Raw genomic sequence first — 15,403 nt, 5'->3', positions numbered from 1 at the left:
AGAGCACTGTGCCCAGGACCGAGCCCTGTGGTACCCCACTCGTTACTGCTGCCCAGTTTGAGAAGGAACCATTGATAAGCACTCTTTGAGTACGATTCTGGAGCCAACTGTGTATCCACCTGATAGTTGTTCCATCTAGCCCACATTTAGCTAGCTTGCTAATCAGAATATCATGGGGCACTTTGTCAAAAGCTTTGCTGAACTCAAGATATATTATGTCCACAGCATTCCCACAGTCTACAAGGAAGGTTACCCGGTCAAAAAATGAGATAAGATTAGTTTGGCAGGATTTGTTCTTCATAAATCCATGTTAGCTCCTAGTAATCACTGCATTGTTTTCAAGGTGCTTACAGATTGACTGCTTTATAATCTGCTCCAAAGTTTTTCCAGGGACTGATGTCAGGGTGACTGGTCTGTAGTTCCCCGGTTTCTCCTTTTTGCCCTTTCTGAAGATAGGGACAACATTAGCTCTCCTCCAGTCATCCGGCACTTCACCAGTCCTCCATGATTTCCCAAAGATAATAGACAGCGGTTCTGAGAGTTCTTCAGCCAGTTCCTTCAAGACTCTAGGATGCAGTTTATCGGGCCCTGCAGATTTGAACTCGTTCAAAGTGATTAGGTATTCCTTGACCATTTGTCTATCAATCTCAAGTTCCTATCCTGCCCCTTCTACTTCATGTTTCCTGGGAGGGTCACCGACCCTTTTTTGGGAGAAGACTGAGCCAAAGTAGGAATTGAGGACTTCTGCCTTTTCTTTGTCATCTGTTATCATTTTGCCATCCTCATTGAGTAGCTGTGCCACCATTTCTTTTCTCTGTCTTTTACTATGGACATACCTGAAGAAAGCTTTTTTGTTGCTTTTAGCATCCCTCGCTAACCTCAGCTCATTCTCAGCTTTAGCCTTCCTGACACCATCTCTGCAATTCCATGATACCTGCCTGTACTCTTCCTTTGTAGCCTGGCCTTCTTTCCACTTCCATTATGTGTCCTTTTTTGTTTTCAGGTCATCTCTAAGCTTTTTGTGAAGCCCAGGGCCAGCTCCAGGCATGCAGGGGCCTTTGGGTATCAGCTTGCCCTGGCCCCCTGGTAGATGGGTGGGTGTGCGCGTGTACACATACGCACATGTGCATGCCCCCCCACATGCCGCCATGGCCCCCCTACCTGTCTAGTCTTTACCATTGCCCTTAATGAAGATGGCGGCCACAGTTTCCCTAAGGGGAATGAAGCCTCCACCGCCATCTTTGTTGATGGCACACGTGCGTACTACATGCACACATCTCTGCCATCAACTAAGATGTCAGCAGCAGCTTCATTACCTTAGGGAAACTGCGGCCACCATCTTCATTAAGGGCAATGCTAAAAAGCCGGCTGACAGGTAAGTGGGGGGCGTGGGGGCGTGGGGGCGTGGATTGTGGAAGGGGAGCTGAGGGCCCCTCAGGGGCCCCTCAGGGGCTCCTGTAGCTCCAGGGCCCTTGGGCCAGTGCCCAACCTGGCTGCCCTTTAGAACCGGCCCTGGTGAAGCCACATTGGCTTCTTCTGTTGTTTCCCCCCCTTTTTTTTTCCTTGTTGGAATTGCTTGCCATTGCGCTTTTAGAATTTCCTTTTTTAGAAACTCCCATCCATCTTGGACTCCTTTTCTCATTAGGCTGGCTTGCCATGGAACCGTACTTACAATTGTTCTGAGTTTATTAAAATCAGCTTTCCTGAAGTCCAGGGTGCGCGTATGGCTATTCTCAGCTTTTGCTTCTTTTAAAATCAAGAATTCAAGTATGGTGTGGTCACTTTCCCCCAGAGTTCCCGTAACTGCCACTTCATCCACCAAATCATCTCTATTAGTTAGAATCAAGTCAAGAATAGCTGAGCCTCTGGTTGCTTCCTCCACTTTCTGTAGAAGAAAGTTATCTCCAACACAAGTCAGAAATTTCTTGGAGGGGCCGTGTTTGACAGAATTTGTCTCCCAACAGATATTGGGATAATTGAAATCCCCGATTACTACTACATCATGCCTCCTCGAAACATTGGCAATTTGCTTTTCAAAAGTTACATTCTCGTCTTCTCCTTGATTGGGTGGTCAGTAATAGACTCTAAGCACCACATGCCTTTTATTACGAATCTGACTAGTGTACATATTTTCCAAGCAATTTCTGGTTATATAATTATTGTTTTTATATTATTTTCACTCATATACTCATTTTTATGCACACTTTCCTTAACATATGCATATTTGTGAACATTGTTTGGTTAGCAAACTGCATCTCAAAATTTGAATATGTGCTAATTTTAAGGATGGCCCTGTGTCATATTGTTTCAGAAAGTGCAAATTTGATTGAACTTGAAATGTGAGCTGAATCAAATTGTTCGTTCATCCCTAATATTGAGTGACTATTGTTCTGGATTTCCATGAAGTTATGACCAGGAAAATATACTTTTTGAACGTTCTCCTTGTTCTACATGCTCATTGTTTTAGCAGAACCCAAATTACCTTCATATTCTTTGAATCTTATGGAAAGGGAAATAAAGCAAAATAAGATATTGCTCCCAATGGAATGATTACATGGCATAATCTGCATTTCTGCTCTATTTCAGGCTGCCTCAAGGGGACAGTGTGTTGCCAAGGTTATACTGCTATAATCATCATGTATTTATGCAAAATAAGAGCTATGTAATTGTACAACATTAAACATGATGAGATTTACAGGGAGAAAGAGAAGAGATGAACAAAGCCTCTTGTTCTCATGTTACTTTTTAAAGCCAATTTCAACCAAAGATTTCCCCCAAAAACACCTGCAAGGGCCTATGACCAGTGCCTAAATCACTCTATATAGATCAAAATGATTAACATTGCTGTTAATGTATCAAATAAGGTGGCTTTTAGATTATGCAGTGATTCTTCCTGAAAGTATTCTTTAACATAAGCAATAAAAGAGGCTTTGTTCCACTAGCTTCAAAGCCTGTATCTTGGATTTTATATGTGTGTGACCTATCACCCAAGCATGCAGCTACTAATCCACATATCAGCCTCCTGCCATTGGGTTTGCTTGTATAACTGGAGGTCCCAATTCAGTCATGTGATGCAGTTTCTCATCAGAGATGCTAAACTCTTTCATTTCCTGTTACAGGGGATGAGATGTACACATACGTTGTCATTCCAAAACTTATTTTGCAAGTTGTGAAAGCAGACCTAGACTGATTGGACACTTAGTGAACGAAATCAGATAGTTTAGGCTAGGGATACTTATTTTTGATAAAATAAGGCCTCTTTGGAAATATTACTGAAAGACTGCTTAAAAGGAGGAGGGTTCCAATTTGGATAGAGGGCCCTTTTCTCAGATAACTATAAAATGTGGCCTTTGTTTCCAATGCAAATTGCTTGTTATGGGAGAAAAGTCCAGAGCCTGAAAAGTCATAAGAGTAAACGAAATGGGGGATAAAAAATGAGAGCTAGGATTTGGGGAAAAGGAATGGTAGAGGAAAGAGAAGCACAGAGGGTATTCTCACTGATTGCAACAGGGGTAGTGAACCTGCGGGCTTCCAGATGTTATTGGACTCCAACTCCCACCAGGACCGAACAGCATTTCCAACAGTCAGGGATGGTTGACACTGTAGTTTAACAGCATCTGGAGGGCCACAGGTTCCTCACCCCTGGATTAGAACAAAAATTGAGTATATTTGATGCAAAGGGAAAAGTACTTAAGAACTATACAGCCATGAGAGTGTCTGTATACTATAGCCAGCGTGGATTTTTCACATTCTGCAATGTTAAATTGAAAATACCCCCTTTTCCATTCTGATGCTTCCCAAAAACTCATTTGAAAATGAAACCTTACAAAACTTACAGTCCTGAACTAAGAAACGCTTGCTTAACAGCCCTCTATATTTTCATGACAATACACAAAACAGTCAGAGAGAATAGAGAGTTCAAAGTCTAAAAGAGAGAGGGGAAAAAACCCAGAGCCCTTTTGGACTTTTTTCTCTCAGAGTTCTCATAATTTGTTGAAATTAATTAAAAATCAGCCATATTCACAGAGTACCTGTAATCCTGTTACTGACCTTGCCCCATACGCTGACCTTCATCTTCTGTGGTTTAAAAGTTTAAAAAATGCCTGGCTGATTTTTAATAAATTTAATAAATTTTGCATTTGACTGAATGATGTTGGGCATGCTCAGTAAGAAATAACAAGATAAAAAGTGTGAAGCATTCACTGGAAATATAAAAAGGAGGTCAAAAACCAGAATGCTGGAAAGATATGGCTTTATTCTGTGCACGAAGGCATCTAATAATTTCTTGTGTATAAAAAAGATGAATTTCTGTATAAAATATATTTTTTTGGAGAGACTCCCTCTCAGTTCACTGATTCAAAAAGGAAATTTAAAATACCTTCAAAATATATGCCACCTGCTCCTACTGAACACTCTATAATTACATTTGAGGCACTTGTACATCGGGATCTTGACAAATTAGAAAAATCCACTCAGCCCTTCTGGAGAAATCTCAATAAGATGGAACAACGCACCTTACAGGAATTATCACAAGATAACTCTATAATTATAAAACCAGCTGATAAAGGAGGGGCAATAGTGATACAAGATCTACAACAATATAAAGATGAAATATATAGACAACTAATGGATTTGACTGCTTATAAGATTTGTCCATATGATCCTACAGATAAGATTACTCAAGAGATAAGAAATGTGTTAGAAGAAGGAGTTTGTTTGGGGTACATTACAAAGGAAGAAGAAAAAATTTTATGTAAAGAAAATCCCAGAACTCCTGTATTTTATGTTCTGCCAAAAATACATAAAGAAATAAGACCTCCCCCAGGACGTCCCATTGTATCTGGATGTGGGTCAGTTCTAGAACCTTTATCTCAGTTTGTTGATTTCTTTTTAAAACCTTTCATACCATGTATTCCTTCCTATATTAGAGATTCTGCTGACTTTATTAATAAGATGCAATATGTTCATATAGATGATGCGGATCTTCTAGTTACTATGGACGTTAGATCATTATACACTAATATTCCTCAGAATGAAGCCCTTGATATCATACGTGCTACATTGGATTTAAGAACAGAGATTTATCCTCCTACCCATTTTCTTTATGATTTAGCAGAAATAGCTATGCATAACAATTATTTCAAATTTGATAATCATTTTTATTGGCAAATTAAAGGAGTAGCTATGGGATGTCCCATGGCTCCAGAAATAGCAAATCTTTATATGGCAGATTTTGAAAAAGATATCAATAATGAATCTCGTGTTGAACAATTAATAGGGTGGTGGAGATATATTGATGATGTTTTTTTGATTTGGAGAGGCACCCCAAAATCTCTCAATGATTTTGTAAGATGGGTTAATAACAAAAACACCAATATTCAATTTGATTATCAATACAATTTGGATCATATAATTTTTTTGGATTTAGACATTAAGAAACTAAACAATAGTTTACATACAAAAATTTATAAAAAACCTACAGATAAAAATACTTATTTAAAATATGATAGTTCACACCCAAAAGTATTAAGAGATAATTTACCCCATGGTCAGTTTCTTAGAATAAAACGGAACTGCACTACAGAGGAAGATTTCTTATTGCAATCTTTCTCCTTAAAAAAACAGCTATGGAATAGAGGATATCCATCCCCTATTATTGAGAATAACTTTAAAAAAGCAGCTAATAAGAAACGGGAGGAACTCTTCATTAAATCATCACAAAAAGATTCTAGCCGTGTAAACTGTATATTAACGTTTGATCATATCACTAATAAGTTAGAAAATAGTATAAGAAAACACTGGCATATAGTGGAACATCTTAAGGGCTGTCAGGAACCTCCAAGGATCTCTTATAAAAGAACAAAGAATCTTAAGGACATTCTAGTTCATAGTGATTTAAAAGATGCCACTCAACAAAGACAGAGTTTACTCCCAGGTACAACTTCTCCCCTGGGTCATCATCCCTGTGGCCACTGCATTTTTTGTAAAAACACCAGCAAAATGACAGTTTTTGTTAATCCTGCTAATCAGAAGAAATATCATTTGAGGCACTTTTCCACTTGTAATACAGGTAGAGTCATCTATATTATACAATGTGGATGTAAAAAACTGTACATAGGACAAACCTCAAGAATGGTGAAAATAAGGATAGGGGAACATTGGAGTAATTTAAGGAATAATAGAAGAGGGACGCCTCTTGTAGAACATCATAATCAGTGCCCTCATTCTATAACAGAATACAAGTTTTGGGTTTTAGAAAAGGTTTTTGGAAGAAACATAGATAATTTATTGCGTAGAGAATTATATTGGATTTTGGAACTAGACACTATGATTCCTAATGGGTTAAATGAGGAATTCAATCTGTTACCTCTACTCTAATTCAGAACAAACATAGTCAACTCAAGTCAGGTGTGGTGAAGTAATTATCAAGCAGGTTCAACTCATTACATGCTATAGAGTTCTATATTTCTTTGAATTTGGGTTTCAGTTTGCTTTACATGACAACAGCAATAAGGAAAATACTAGGTTGTCATAATACTTCACAGAAGAATTTATTTTGTAAGTATATTTTGAAAATATTGAAGCAATATTGACTGCAATATTATTCTGTGATTGGTCTTTCAGAATAAGATATGTATTTAAGTTGTTTAAGTTTTGCAACCATATTTTGATATATAATGAAAGTAACATTTGGCTGTAACTGTATCCTCCTAGAAATGAAAATGAGTGTGTTTAAGTTGTCAGTATGCATTTAAGTTGTTAGAGTTTTGTAATTATATTTTGAGAAATATGAAAGCAATTTTTGTAATTGTAACTGTGTCCTAAAAATGAACGTGTGTGTTTAAGTTGTTAGTATATGTTTTTTTAAAGAATATTCATTGTTTTATATTGTACCCCCTGATGAAGGCTTGACTACACAGGCTGAAACGCGTTGGGCTTTGATATATTTTATACAGAAATTCATCTTTTTTATACACAAGAAATTATTAGATGCCTTTGTGCACAGAATAAAGCCATATCTTTCCAGCATTCTGGTTTTTGACATGCTCAGTAAGAACCAACTGTAAGTGTTCTAAAAGTCAGACTCACAGCTGCTGGGCTTGGCTAATCAGGGGGCCACACCCACACCAGACTGATTTCACATTAGACAGTCATGGCTTCCCCTAAAGAATCCTGGGAAGTGTAGTTTCTGAAGGGTGCTAAGAGGAGACACCTATTCCCCTAAGAGAGCTCCAGTGGCCAGACTGGTTTAACAGTCAGCTGCTTTGATTGAAGGTCTGTGAGGGGAACAGGGCGTCTCCTAGCAACTCTCAGCACCCTTCACTAACTACACTTCCCAGGATTCTTTGAGAGAAGCCATGACTGTCAAAAGTGAAATAAAGGCCTGGTGTGGATGTGGCCAGGGACAGCTTTGGTTTAAATTTGGGTGGGAGGCTACATGTGCCTGCTGTAGAATAAAAAGGTGGGCGAAACCCTGAAAAGTAATGATACTGTTCACAATGTTTTCCTTTTGGAAAAGAAAGGGGCTTCTCCTCCCCCTCCCTCTCCCCTACCTGCCCCTCCCGGGTCTGTGTTGGACTACAACCTGGGAGACAAGGGTTCGAATCCCCACACAGCCATGAAGCTCACTGGGTGACCTTGGGCCAGTCACTCCCTCTCAGTCTCAGAGGAAGGCAATGGTAAACCATCTCTGAATACAGTTGACCATGTAAATCCTATTCATAGGGACACCATAAATCAGGATCAACTTGAAGGCAGCCCATTTCCATTTTCAAACATGATTGCACAGAAATGAATCGCATTGAACTCAAAGAGTATGCAACTGATCAAACCCTTCTCCTCCTTCCTATCCCCTCCCTCTTGCCCCTCCCCTCCCCTCCAATCCCCTTCCCCTCCCCATGGTTAGTTTTACAATGGGAGTAGATACCATTGAACTCAATAAGCATGCAAATGATCAAAACTGCCCTCCCCTGCCCCTTCCTTTGCTCCTCCCCCTCCAATCCCCTCCTCCCCCTCCCCCTCCTTCCGCTCCCCTCCCCCTGCTTCTCCCCATGGTCAGTTTTACCTATCCTAACCATGATTACATAGGAGTAAATCCCATTGAACTCAATAAGCATGCAAATGATCAGACCTGGCTTTCCCCTCCTTCCCCTCTCCTCTCCCTTCCTCCTCCCCTCCCCTCTTCCTTCTTCCTCCTTCCCTGCTCACTCAAGCCATCTCCCCCTCCCCCTCCCCCTCCCCCTCCCCTTCCAATCCCCTCCTTCTGCTTCCCCCTCCTCCCCCTCCCCTTCCTCCTCCCCATGGTCAGTTTTACCTATCTTAAGCATGATTGCATGGGAGTAAATCCCACTGAACTCAATAAACATGCAAATGATCAAACCTGTCCTCCTCCCCTCCCCCTCTTTCCTACTCCCATCTCCCTCCTCCCCTCTGCCCTTCCTCCCCACCCTCCTCCTCGTGCCCTCCCCATCCCCTGCGGTCAGTTTCACCTATCCTAAGCTTGATTGAAGGGGAGTAAATCCCACTGAACTCAATAAGCATGCAAATGATCAATCCATTCTCAGCAAGCTTGCACAGGATCCCATTTCTTACCTCCCAGATTAAATAGCAGAGAAATTCACTAATAGGCAAAAAACCTTTTGGTTTAAGAACTTACCTATAGCCAACAGATATCTCTATGAAACTTTAAAAAGCAGGGAAATTGGGCAGCTATAGTGAATGTACCAGGGGAGCAGGAGACCTGACCTCGTCTCTGAGATATTGTTCTGCCTACAAATTTGTCAAAATGCAAACACAATTTGGGTTGGTCTTTCATCGTCCAATCCACTTCCTGTGTAGCTTGGAAGAATTTGGTAACATGTGCCTCTGAGCATATGGTGAGTGGTGGTAACACCTGCAATCAGCCCAAATAATAGAAACAAAACATGTGCTGTGCTTGATCTTGTTTTAGCAGGTAAGAAGCAACATTATTAAGACAGTTGACATAGTTCAGATAGTCACCTTAAATATGCCTGATTTACTTTGCAATTTCAGTGAAGTTTCCTATAGGAAATTTTATTTTGCTTTTCTGTGAATATGTGAAGTACAGCAACACTTTGCAAAATTTACACTAAAAAAAGTCAAAAATAATTGTGAAATAATGGCACTGACTATTCTGCAGAATAGTCTCCAGTAGACATCAGGAGTGTCTCAGTTTGCACAAGATAAAACAATGGGAGGTGAAATATATTCTAGCAAAATTCTAGGTGTGCTGTATGTTTTTAATTGACCGTGCCCACCTTGCCTTAATGAAGTGGTTTAAACATAGCACCTACCAACATGCATCTTGGGCAGGCTAAGTTTGTTTTTTCCAACAGCTAGAGTCATTCTTGAAGTAACAACATATTGTAATCAGTCTGATTTTACATCAGACTGCAGTTTCAGATTCAGCTGATGATGCACCCAAAACAGAAATAGAACGTAACCTGCAATTTGAAACACAAAAGGCTGTTTTCACCATCATATGACATTGACCAATAAAAAGGTTTTGAAATTAATAAAAATAAATTTGACACAGGTTTCCAGTATAATGAGAGAAATAAAATTTTCTAGATTAGATTATCTGTAGTAACAAAGGAATGAAGCAAAGTAAGAAGAACACCAACAAACATACAAAAATGTATTGCCATCACTCGCCATATGCTCATATCACTCATATATGCTCAGAGGCACATGTTAACAAATTCTTCCAAGCTACACAAGAAGTGGATTGGACTATGAAAGACCAACCCAAATTGTGTTTGCATTTTGACAAATTTGTAGGGCAGAACAATATCTCAGAGAGGAGGTCAGGTCTCCTGCTCCCCTGGTGCATTCACTACAGCTGCCCAATTTCCCTGCTTTTTAAAGTTTGATAGAGATACCTGTGGGCTATAGGTACATTCTTAAACCACAAGGGTTTTCGCCTATTAGTGAATGAATAATAAAGGTGTGTTCTATTTCAACCCTCAAAATTAATGTATCTAGATCATGCTTAACTAGTTTCTCCACCCCCACAAGTTACACTTTTCTGCAGTTTATCCTCACACTTTACCCAATCCTCTTAAAAAGACATTACACATCCTTGTATGGATTATTTGCCATCATGTGGCCATTGCAAGGAAAAACTATTTAATTTACTTTTGTGTCAAATGACTGGAAATATGTAAACTAGAAACATGCAAAACTACTCTGAAGTAGGTAGAGTTATCTCAGAAAAGAATGTCTATCAAACCACTAACAGACAGTTTTGGGATGTCTGAAAGTAAAATAAAATGTCACAGTTCCTTAAAGGTTGTATATTAACAGTTTCATTTTTAATCAGTTTGATTAAACATTGCACTGCTTCAACAGAGTTATTAGTTAGGGTCATTGAAAAGGATCTCCTAAAACTTAACATTTTCCCGTTTATGCTCTTGTTTGCAGCCATTGATCTGATGCTATTTTGGGATTTCTGCTTCACAACCTGATCCTAGGCAATCAGGAAACACAGCATGAACTTGGAACATCATATGAGTCCTGCCCAGGTATTCAAAAATGAATGTGGTAAGGGGAGCACAGGAATTTGCTACTGGCTTTGCCTCTTTGTCAGATCCCCATTGACTGGTCTCATGAGAAACCTACAAGGGTAGAGCAGGCTCCCAGCTGCAGATCTATACCCTGTAATGCATGGAGGGTGGTGAGGTTGGGTGTCAGGAAACATGACAGGGGGAACTTGCATCCCTGCTCTCTCCTGACATAATTCCAATTGTGTGAGGCTTTGAATGTGTGAATAAGACTGGTATAGATGATCAGATTTGGCTGTGTGACAAAGTCAGGGAGGGCACATTAAGGCCATTTTGCATTTATTCTGAATTGATGGGGGAGGACATGCATCCCTGTCGCTAAATAGGAATGGAGACATGGTCTGTTTCAAGTCCATGTCACTTTCACAGGTGTTTATAAATCCATTCCATCCAATTTCTGTATTTAATCTGTAAAATCTATTAAAATATTTCTTAATGTATTTGCTCACAAAATGTTTCTTTTAAACAATTCTCAAAATATGTATCTTAAATACTTTTTTGTTACATTTTTTGAAGTGAGAACTGCATCACAAAATTTGAAGAAGGGCAGGATCCGCTGCAGATCATGATCTGCAGATTATTCCTGGAGCTGCAGATCAGGTTAATTCCTATGGGAATTCACAAAGATCGCATTCCTCAAGCATCTGTAATGCTTAACACACCCTCCTTACATTCGCCTTGCTGTTCCATGATGCTTTCAAATAAGGCCTGTAGAACAGGGAATGCCAACCCAATTGCTTCAGCCATTCTGCATCTTTTGAGGCCTTCCCCAAAGCATTAAAATGTAAAAGATGTTTGCTTTTCTAAGAGCACCAAAAAAACCCAAAAAAACCTTCAAAACCTTTCTTCCTTCTGTTTTTTTCAGCTCACCTCTAGGCTAGTTCAGTATATAACATTTTCTCTGGCAGTATATAACACAGGCTAATAATTAGTTTGGAAAATCATCTTAGATTGAAAACAGACATAACATTAAAAAAAAAAATCACAACAAGTTTTTCATCCATGGACTGAACCCAGCTTCAAAACTGTGTCTAACAGAAAACATGTCTAATATTCTCCTCATGCTTCAAGCAGATTTCTTGCATTTAAAAAAATATTTTAAAGTGGCATCTATGTATGTTCATACATGCATGCATGTTTATGCACCATCATATAAAAAAGAAATATGAGTTTTAAATAATTTCAAAAATAGGTGCAGAACTGTTCTGGGATGGAGGGAATGGAGGATGTGATGCAGGTGACACTAGCCAATAGTCTCCCACCAACGTTTGCTTTTTCCCAACATATGGAAAATTTCCAAAAATAATATTTTCTTTTTTAAAAAAGAGGTGGTTCCAGGATAGAAGCAGCTTTCCTTTCAGAACAGTTAATGCATTTTCTTCAACACAGCCCCTATGCCTAAAATATTATATTAATCTTCATCTTTAAATACCTTGTCTAAATCACAAAATGAACACAGATAATTTACAATGTGTTGTTGGTGCTAGTACTGAGGAGCTTTTAAAAAGATGACAATGCACAAGGGAAGAACAGATTGAAATGTGCTTAGCAAGCCACATTTTTATCAGGATTTAATGCACTGATTAATCACACTGTTATATCAACCAAAGCTGGATACCCTGTTTTCAGGCAGTCAGAATATAAATCTGTTTGATTCACATGGAACTGCATGCTACTTTTAGGCATGAAGATATAAAGTCTCCAAATGCAATGAAATACATTTTGTAACTAACAGTACACTACTATACATCTCTAATCAAAAGCAAGTCCCATTAAGTTCAGTGGGGCTTGCCCCGAGGTTAGTGGGTATAGTAGGGATAGCCAACGCAGTGACCTCCAAATATTGTTGGACTACTACTCCCACCACCAACCCCAGCCAATATGGCCAATGGTTGGGGATGATAAGAGTTGTAGGACAGTAACATCTGGAGGGCACTGCATTGTCTAACCCTGAGCAATAGGAATTCAGCCTCAGAATATAATTTTGTGCCCCTTTAAAATAATCACTTGAGAAAGTCATTGTGTTTGCATAGTTATCTATATAACACTGGGAGTGATCCAACCAAAGTGAAACACACACACACAAATTAAAAAAAACAGTGGGACTTAAAAATGTTTTAATACTGGTTGCATCATACCGTCTATGATAAAAAAAATATACAACAGAACAAATAAGTTTGATTTAAGTTAGATTTGCTTTCGGTTGGATTCCTGCACTGAACAGGACATTTAAGCACATTTCAGTCTGTACTTCCCTTGTGCACTGTACTATGTTTGGACTTGTTTTGGCCCCTTCCAACTTTACTATTCTGTTTCTATGACACTTTTGTTGTCCTTTTTTTCAGTATGAATCTATGAATGCAACTAATTCATTTTAGAAGATAATTAAGAATCAAAATGCTTTTGGTATTTGCTTCCTTTGAAGAATATTATATCCCCTCTCTCCTTTATAAAGGGTGAGGAGAGACATTATAAAGTGTGGTGGAGCTGGTCTGAACACATGTTCACTGTATTCTGAGGCATTGGTTTTCAGGGCACTGAATGTGCATTTCCACCACACTTTGGAACAGATGCTTCTTTTCACCCAAAGATTAAATATTACATTGTGGAAAACAGAATCCTTCCAGAGACTCCAGGGAATGGAACAGGAGAAGAGCCTGTCATTTTCATGGAGCAAAATGAAGTTTTAAGTGAAACCAGAGGGAAGCAGGTCAATTGATGTGACCTTGCAAACTTGATAAATAGGTCCAACCCGATTTCAGAATTCTTCATTGACCAATCCAGTGAGGAATGCCTTGAAATGGTGTTTTGTGGATTTCAGTAATTTTATTTTTCTCTCTGACATGTCCCATGAGACTCAAATAGAACTTGTGCAAAAATGACAAAAAACATACTACAGAATGCATTATTTCCCCATAATGTCTCTAAACCCCTTTTTTATGTATCCTATTAGAATTTGGGCATATAGGTGCAGATCAAGAAATCATTGCTTGATGGAATAGGTTATACTTTTCTGCAGGAGGATACCCCTGTTAAACAAATGTTCTGCCCTATCAGCTCCCACTCTCAAAAAGCACCATTATGTGCTGCCTTGAATGTTCAGTGAGAGTTGCTTTCACCCTCCATGGCAAAATATTGCAAGTGCAGTACCTAACCAGGAAGGGTTATCTATATGCAGAAGTTTCTTTCCATGTCCAGATCAAGATCTGGATGATACTGGATCTGGGAGACATGGAGTCTTCAAACATTTTCCTTCCAAATGTTAACTTTGAGTATTTAATAGTCCAGAATATGGGGAAAAAACCAAACACATTATGCCATTTACAAATACTTCAAAATAATATAAATCAATAGTGCATTAAAATGGAAAGAGGAAAAGTAAGTAAGGTAGAAATAACATAGCCTTCCCCAACTTGGTACCACTCATATTCTTTTTTGAACTACAGCTCCCATCAGCCCCAGCCAGCATGGGACATGGTCAGGAATAAGACATCTGGAGGACACCAGGTTGGGGATGGCAAAGTGAACAAAAGGAGATAGAAGTGGGGGTTTATGAGGAAAGGCAACTCACAGATCTCAAATTAAGATTAATTCAATACCCAGTTCTGTTATTGTTTCTGTTTTCTCAGAACCATGGAACAGGCTGCCATCAGATTTAGACCCATGGAAAATTTTATTGTATATTGTATATATTCTTTTATTGTATATATTGTATATATTTTTATTGTATATTGTATATATTTATGTAGGCCCTGAAAGTGTGTTCATGGTGCTCACACATTACTGCTGAAATATTACACTGCAACAAAGGATTTGTAGTCTTTAACATTGAAGTTAACATTCTGAATTGAAGTAGGTCTGAGTTTGAAAGGTTCTGCAAAAGTATTTGCTGTGGAAGTGATACAAGAAAATATTGTGAGAATATAAATAACCTGAGTACAGAGAATGACATGATTTGTCATGAAAGGGTTTTGAATAAAATGTGCAAGTCCCATTTATATAAGTCCCATTTATGTAAATACTGAGAACTTAAGGAAATTCTTAACTTTACCATTAGAATAAATGGAACTGGAAAGACATCATGGGAATACAAAATTAACACTCATTGATGTAATGAAGGCAGGTCCAGTACCAGACTTTAGCAGGCTTAGGCCCCTACTCTGTGCCCCCTCTCCCACTGGTACTACTGCTGCCCCTGGCACCGCTGCCATCAGAGCCCACACATGGTATGGCATCATGCAGCTGCTGCTCCTTGCTGCTCTCACTGCTGCTAGTCACTTACCTCCCTAAGGCTCCTAAGACCTTAACTGTCATGCCACTTCCTCTGGCTAGTTAGTTACCCATAGGCACATTGTGTTCCTTGATTATAAGATGATAAGCTTTGTTCTTAACATCTCTTGGGCTGTCATAGACTCTGTGCCTGAACTAACATGAATGCCGGGTTGGTATACCTAGCCCCACATGAAATGCCATTCTGAGACTGTAATGTGCAGTGGTGCATTCAGGGTAGAACTTTGGGGCACAGGTTCAACATCCCACAAAGCAGAATAAGCAGCAAGGGCAACTTACTGCCCTGTATTTTGAAGAAGCAGTGCTTTTGTGATGGTACTCACCAGTACAGCATACCATCACCTCTTTTTTTGCTGCCCATGGCAGTCATTTTGTATTGGCACTTTTATCAAAATATGAGCACCAGGACCTCATTTTTTTTACCAAAAAAGCACTGGAAGGAAGTCTAGTAATAATTCACATGGCTATCTAATGCTCAAGACCATTAAGTACAGAGTCTAAAATTACCTAAGTGCCCCATTGGTAATGTG

The 15,403-nt window shown here is 39.2% G+C and overlaps 1 long non-coding RNA gene across 2 annotated transcripts; it reads left to right on the top strand.

The window, feature by feature from the left end:
• The first annotated feature begins 6,502 nt into the window (after positions 1-6,502).
• LOC133384310 (uncharacterized) lies at positions 6,503-14,543 on the top strand. Of its 2 annotated transcripts, none has more exons than XR_009762495.1 (3): positions 6,503-6,558; positions 10,444-10,544; positions 14,213-14,543. It is a non-coding gene; the product is annotated as an uncharacterized LOC133384310 (long non-coding RNA). The 2 variants fall into 2 exon arrangements; XR_009762496.1 differs by having other exon boundaries at positions 14,030-14,543.
• Positions 14,544-15,403: the final 860 nt, after the last annotated feature.

Source organism: Rhineura floridana, chromosome 4, assembly GCF_030035675.1.
Source record: "Rhineura floridana isolate rRhiFlo1 chromosome 4, rRhiFlo1.hap2, whole genome shotgun sequence".
NCBI lineage: Eukaryota > Metazoa > Chordata > Lepidosauria > Squamata > Rhineuridae > Rhineura > Rhineura floridana.
This window is presented reverse-complemented; position numbering and strand designations above follow the sequence as displayed.